Here is a 6,218-nt window from a genome sequence, read left to right on the forward strand (position 1 = left end):
CACACTTCTGTATGTGTATGTGAGAGCGATCGAGAGTTTTGAAACTCTTCAGTAGTTAAAGGCACCCAGGCGATGTCAGACATGTGTGTGTGCGCACGAGCATGTGTGTGTGTATAATTAAGGCACCCAGGTGATGTCAGGTGTGTGCGTTTGTATGCGCGCGTGCATACAGTACATGCATGTGTGTGTGTATAATTAAGACACCCAGGCAATGTCATGCGTGCGTGCGTGTGTGCGCGCGCGAGTGTGTGTGTATAATTAAGACACCCAGGCGATGTCATGCGTGCGTGCGTGTGTGTGTGCGCGTGCATGCATGCATGTGAGTGTGTGTGTGTGTATAATTAAGACACCCAGGCGATGTCATGCGTGCGTGCGTGTGTGTGTGTGCGCGCGCGTGCATGCGTGTGTGTGTGTGTGTATAATTAAGACACCCAGGCGATGACGGGCATGGACTGTTACCCCACCGAGTGCCTACATCCTTCAGGTCTCTCGTGGCCACTTTGATCACGCTGCCTCTGGTTCTGCTCGGACCCGGAAGGTTCCACTCGGACCTGGGACGTTCCGGTTGGAACTGGCGAGGTCTACGCCACTCGTCTAACACATCGGATAGGATGGGGGAGGGGCTAAGATTATTCCCACCCCCTCAACGCGAACCCTTTCCCCAAACCCCCTGGAACCGTCCTACCAATGGACCTCAGTAAGGCAGGACCCATCCACTTACACACACACACACACACACACACACACATATTATATCTGAAGAGGCCTTTCTCTTGGTTTGGGTTGTGTTGGCGTTGTGTCTATGTTGTCGTTTGCTGTATGCGAGGGCAGGACCTCATCATCTCTGCGAGGCCCTCATCAGTATTCTGGCCTCCGACCAATGGGATGCCTGCGGAGCTCGGCCTCCAGCCAATGGGAATCTTGCGCAGCTCAGTCTCCGGCCAATAGGAAACCTGCACATCTCAGCACTGCCCCTGAGCTAAGCCCAAGGCAAAGGGTGAGGGGAGGAGAGAGTGAGGAAGAGAAGAGGGTGAAAGGAAGAGAGAGTGAGTGGAAGAGAGAGGGAGAAAAGAAAGAAAGAAAGAAAGAAAGAGGATGTGGATGTTTGCATTAGGATCAAGAGGCCTGCCAGCACGGCGTAGGAAGAACGAGAGAGTTGAAAAGAGCAACAAGGAGTGCGACTGAACCCATGATCATGGCAGAACAGAGAAGCAGGGAACAGGATGGAGAGACGGACAGACAAACTGTGAGAAACAGACAGAACGTGTGAGAAAGACAGCCTGGCAGATGGAGAAGGAGAGAAAAATATGAAGAGAGAGAGGGGGGGGGAGAGAGAGAGGGAGAGAAAGCTTGAGCCTGCGAGGTCTTGGATTCCCAAATGCATTCCAGCTGGCTGCTGGGCTTTAGACAGTGTGTCAAAGTCTGGGCCAATGCCAAAGTGCAGCCTCAAAGTTCGACTTTGTGTGTGTGTGTGTGTGTGTGTGTGTGTGTGTGTGTGTGTGTGTGTGTGTGTGTGTGTGTGTGTGTGTGTGTGTGTGTGTGTGTGTGTGTGTGTGTGTGTGTGTGTGTGTGTGTGTGTGTGTGTGTGTGTGTGTGTGCGCGTGTGTGTGTGCGTGTTTGGCTGATTGCTGGATAAGCATTTGTTTTTGTTGTCACCTGTCTGAAACACTTGATGTACTATTTTGAACATTTTGGGCTTGTAAACAAACAAACGAACAAACAAAAACAAAACAAAAAAAAAACAGAAAAATAAACGAAAAGTATGTCGCTTGCTAAAAAACGGTATTCTGCAAATGTCTTGAAGTGCTTTACATTACATGGATTATATTTGACTCACGAGCTAGAGGGCTGTTCATGATATTGGACTATTTGTTAAACCAAATGAGATGAATTTGACCACCTTGCCATACCTGTTGAGTGGTCTGATGGAACACGAAGGTTGCTGTCATTTCTTACTGTTGTTACTGTTGTTGTTGTTGTTGTTTGTCTTTATCAGAAAAGGTGTATTTTGATGTTTCACTGGCACCGGCAGCTTGGTGGTTTACTTTGTCCTGTTGAATCAAGGTGTGTGTGTGTGTGTGTGTGTGTGTGTGTGTGTGTGTGTGTGTGTGTGTGTGTGTGTGTGTGTGTGTGTGTGTGTGTGTGTGTGTGTGTGTGTGAGAGAGAGAGAGAGACAGTGTGTGAGTGTGCCCATGGGAAATGGTGCAAGGATGTGGTTATTTTTGTTTGTTCGTTTCTTAGCGGTCAACATTTTTGCTACTGTCTTTTTTTTCATCATTATTTCTTTAATAAGTAATTTATTGTTATAAATATTACTACACCAACATATTTGAATTTTGACTAGCAGAGTGCCAGGCTCACTATGAACTTGTGGAAAAAAGGGATATACTTGTTATTCAAAAATTCAGGTTTGTAAGTAAACTAATAAACTTGGTTGTTCAAAGGACTGTGGCTTGGGTGCGTGTGTTTTATATGGACGATTAAACACTGTTGATGTTTTAGCTCCACAGCCAATCAAGCTATATACAGTACCCCTTCATTATTTTCCCATTCACGGTCTGCAGTATGCACAAGTTGAACCCCCATCCACACGAGAATGCCGAAAAACGATCAAGTTTGAGAGAAAGGAAGAGAAGTTGGAGGACCATGAAGAGCTGTCAGCTGAATTTGCCACCTGTCAGGTCAGACAGCAGGCAAGGGCCCCTTCTCAACCTCTCTCCTCTGTCCTCCGGCTCGTTCCCACTGATCTAGATAAAGAATGATGGGGCGGCAACAATGGGATAGTCTATCCAGTGTTCTTTATAGATCAGTGGGAATGAGCTGGAGGACCGAGGAAGGAAGGAAGGAAGGAAGGGAGGATGGAAGGGAGGATGGATAAAAAGACGAATGAGAAGAGCCCAAGATGTTTTCTGGCCTATACCACAACTCTGAGATTAATCAATTGATTAATTGCCAATTGTGACTTCCAACAATTACAGAAATGACTTACTGAGGGACTGGAGGTGCCTCTCAACATGCCTCCTCGATCCTCGATGCTCGATCCTCGAGGGGCGTTCCCACTGATCTATAACTGACACTGGATAGACTATCCCATTGTTTTCGCCCCATCATTCTTTATGTAGATCAGTGAGGATTGAGGCCCGAGGAGCGAGGGTCGAGGGAGGACATATAAAAGCCCAAATGAGAGGCACCCTGGGTAGTCGACTTACCAAGTGGGCAGTGTGACATCACACACCTCACCTCCCTATCAGTGGTTCATATAGAATGATGTAACGACTATTTTGGTAGTACTTTTAAAGCAAAAGAATGAAACGACAACTAACTCTTTGCTCAAAAGAATTTGTAATATGATTGTGTGTACACAAAAACTTCAATATAGCCCTCAAAGTGGCATACAAAGACAGTACTAGAGCTTTTCTGTAGTTGCTTGGGCGTAACTCTTCTCTTCTCTTGAAATTTTGAAACATATGCACTGTCTCGCAATCAATGCCCTCCACACACAATAATGTGTAACTTTTGTAGCTTTGAAGAGAAAATATGCTGCCTTGCCCACTGTTCATTGGAAATTTACAGTGAAGACTGTCATATTGGCAACATGGTTTGACTATCTTGACATAAACAGTGGCATCATGACTTGCCATTTTAACTGCACTGACCATTTCAATGGCATAAATATTTGCTTTTAATGCATAAACTAACCATTTTGAGCACCACTATGCGGTGCAGTTTGCACCAAGCGCGTAGCGCTCTATGATCTTTGGTTTGCACTAATTGTTCTGAGACTGAAGAGTTCAGTGCGCTCATAGGGTGAAATAATTCCAGCATGTCCTGCTGTGCTTGGACATGGTGTGGGGTAGGCTACCCTCTGGTGGTCAACGTTGTGCATTACAATACATTATCCCTTACTTCATCGATGGCAGAGACGGGAGGCAGAAGTAAATGTAATGCTTTTCTAATTTCTGGCCAGATGATGGCAATGTTGCCATATCAGAGGAAAGTAGCGTAGCCTACCCTATTTAGGAGTTCTCTGGATTAACCCGTTAATCGAGATTTGAAATGAACTGGCACTCTGTTGGAGATACAAGTGCTCTCACGCCCTTACCCCCCCCCCCCCCCCCACCACCACCCATAACAAAGTTGAAAGGATAACAATAATAATAATTTAAAAAAAAACCTTATGAATATGCTCTAACCTACGGATGCACATCTGGTGTGCGTGGGCCAGGAGACGACAGGCGATTTAATAATCACCACTACTGCTCTTACGCATCCATGGTGGATCAACGAACACACAAAGAACATCAGAGAGGGGGGCACTTCAGCGTGAAGAGGGGGCCGCTGAGATCACCATTCATCCGCCCAGCCAGCCAGCCGTATTCAGGAGAGGTTTCATCACCATCACGGGAAAACAATTTGATACCCTCATTTTGGTCATTTTCCCGTGCATAGGCTACCCTAAAAGAGGAGCATTAAAACCAATCCGTCGTCAGCGGCACAGGGATCAGTGGTATAGGCTGTTACGGTAATCTAACCTTAACTTGCTTGGGAGTTCTTTGGAAGAGACCGTCACTGCTAACTCCTGAGGCCCCTCTCATCCTTTGAATGAAATATAATGCGCTTGTGACACAGAGGTGCAGCTGCTGTGTCCTCAGAACAAAAGACATCAGCCTTGGCTTTGAATAAGCCTCATCTCTCTTATCCCTCATCCTCCAAAGACACCTGTGTGTCACAAGGTCAGCTCGTATCTGTAAAAAATCCTCCCCCTGGCCTGTTGAACATTATCTTTGCACCATTGCAATGGTAATAGTATTTATGCAAATAAAATGAGCGAGGGTGAAATTAACCGCTGAACTGTGGCAGGGCATTCATTAAGCATTGAATAGCCTACTGGTCGTGATGGATTTAAGGACCATGTGAGAGTCATGCAAATGTATCTTTCTATGGCTTTAGAAGTGCAAATATAGAGGGCTAGTCAGATATGGAATGTGTCCACCGCCGCCATTAGCTGCATGGAGTATTTATAATGAACCTCTCTGCTTCGAATGATTAACTCGTGGTTTCATGTATTATTTCTCCATCTTCAGCAATCACTCCAATCCTCCGACGACCTCTCCTCGATTTATCCAATTTCTTTCACTCAGGCTACTGTGCTGACTGGGTGGAATCCAACATATCAGTGAATAATCTGAGATAAATGATAGTTAAACAATTTAATAAGTCACACGTTTCAACATTTAGATCTTTTTTTATTGTACAATTAATTTTGCACCTACTGTAGCCCCACACTCATGAACCATGATGGTGGTGGGCTGGCCTAGCCCTAGATAGTTCTCAAAGTCTGGGGTAGGCCACATTATTTGGGAATAGAGACATGAAAGGATGGGTGAATAGAATAGAATAGAATATATACTTTTTTGATCCCGTGACGGAAACTCAATTCTCTGCATTTAACCCAATTTAACCGAATTAGTGAACACACAGCACACAGTGAACACACAGTGAGGTGAATCACACAACCCAGAGCAGTGAGCTGCCTGCCCAACCAGCGGCGCTCGGGGAGCAGTGAGGGGTTAGGTGCCTTGCACAAGGGCACTTCAGCCGTGGTGGACTGGTCGGGGATCGAACCGGCAACCCTCCGGTTACAAGCCCGATGCGCTAACCAGTACACCACGACTGCCCACCACGGGTGCGATCGATCGGCCAGATTGAGATGGGAAATGTAACATGGAACCAAAATGTAAATATAATATTTATTTAATGTTACCGTTATGCCAGGGGTCAGGTGGGGCCCCACCTCCAAAGTGGGGAATGACAGAACAAGTTTGAGAACCACTGCTCTATTCTGGCACCTCGAGACCAGAGGCAGACATCACAGCTCTAAAAAGTAAAAGTCCTGCCTTATATTCTTTCTACCTGTGCACTTAACACTGGAGGCACTAATTATCTGATCTACCTGGTTGCTAATTACTCCACTGACGACTCACAAAAAGTTAGGGATATTTGGCTTTTGGGAAAATTCATGGAAAATGTAAAAAGTTCAAGCTACAGTGGTATTGTATCATGAAAGTAGGGCATTTAAGTAGCCTAGAGGCATGCAATGATGATTTCCTCATCTTAGTTTATTGAAACAAAGGCCAACAATTTTTCTCAAAAGCTGAGTATATAGTGTATGATCTCCTGGTTTACTAAATGGGTGGGATCAAATACTTTTGATTTTT

At 45.5% G+C, this 6,218-nt stretch overlaps 1 protein-coding gene across 1 annotated transcript in view; it reads left to right on the plus strand.

Annotated features, from left to right (window-relative positions):
* Window positions 1-2,446, plus strand: part of LOC134070813 (ras-related protein M-Ras) — a 14,988-nt gene extending 12,542 nt beyond the window's left edge. Inside the window, exon 6 of the mRNA XM_062527261.1 lies at window positions 1-2,446. This exon is cut by the window's left edge and continues 203 nt beyond it. The gene's annotated coding sequence lies outside the window, so the exon portion shown is untranslated.
* The last annotated feature ends 3,772 nt before the right edge of the window (window positions 2,447-6,218 follow it).

Source organism: Sardina pilchardus, chromosome 23 (genome assembly GCF_963854185.1).
Source record: "Sardina pilchardus chromosome 23, fSarPil1.1, whole genome shotgun sequence".
Taxonomy (NCBI): Eukaryota; Metazoa; Chordata; class Actinopteri; order Clupeiformes; family Clupeidae; genus Sardina; species Sardina pilchardus.